At 44.5% G+C, this 474-nt stretch overlaps 1 non-coding gene across 1 annotated transcript; it reads right to left on the bottom strand.

Moving 5' to 3' along the window:
* Nucleotides 1–120: 120 nt before the first annotated feature.
* trnaw-cca (transfer RNA tryptophan (anticodon CCA)) lies at nt 121–192 on the bottom strand. The gene has a single exon. It is a non-coding gene; the product is annotated as a tRNA-Trp (tRNA).
* Nucleotides 193–474: the final 282 nt, after the last annotated feature.

Genomic DNA, 474 nt, shown 5'->3' with positions numbered 1-474 from the left:
TCAAACTAACAGCGAAGATTCATGTGTGATCGAAAGTTTCCGCAAAGAACTTTTGATACATCAGATACACGGAGTGAACGTACTCCTTTCTTCATTTGAAATGTTAGACGTTGACTGTAGTGAGCCTGACGTGATTTGAACACGCAACCTTCTGATCTGGAGTCAGACGCGATACCGTTGTGCCACAAGCTCACAGATGGCCCAGGCGCTCTCTTGATGCTTAAGGGAAGTGATCGCACTACAATGATTTTCCGTTCATGTCTGTTCTGTTTCTCCCCCTTCTCCTTCTGTCTCTCGAAACAATTTCCAACTCTCTCTCAATAAAAATCTGAAAGAACTGCGGATGCTGTATATCAGAAACAAAAAACAGGAGTTGCCGGTGACCCTTCCACAGAACAGATGGTGATTGGGAAAATGTCGTTTATATGCAGGAGATATTGTGGGAGGAAGGGAAGATCAGGACAGAGCCCAAAG

This window comes from Chiloscyllium punctatum, chromosome 36 (genome assembly GCF_047496795.1).
Source record: "Chiloscyllium punctatum isolate Juve2018m chromosome 36, sChiPun1.3, whole genome shotgun sequence".
Lineage (NCBI taxonomy): Eukaryota > Metazoa > Chordata > Chondrichthyes > Orectolobiformes > Hemiscylliidae > Chiloscyllium > Chiloscyllium punctatum.
The sequence above is the reverse complement of the archived record's forward strand: the minus strand, read 5'-3'. Positions and strand labels throughout refer to the sequence as shown.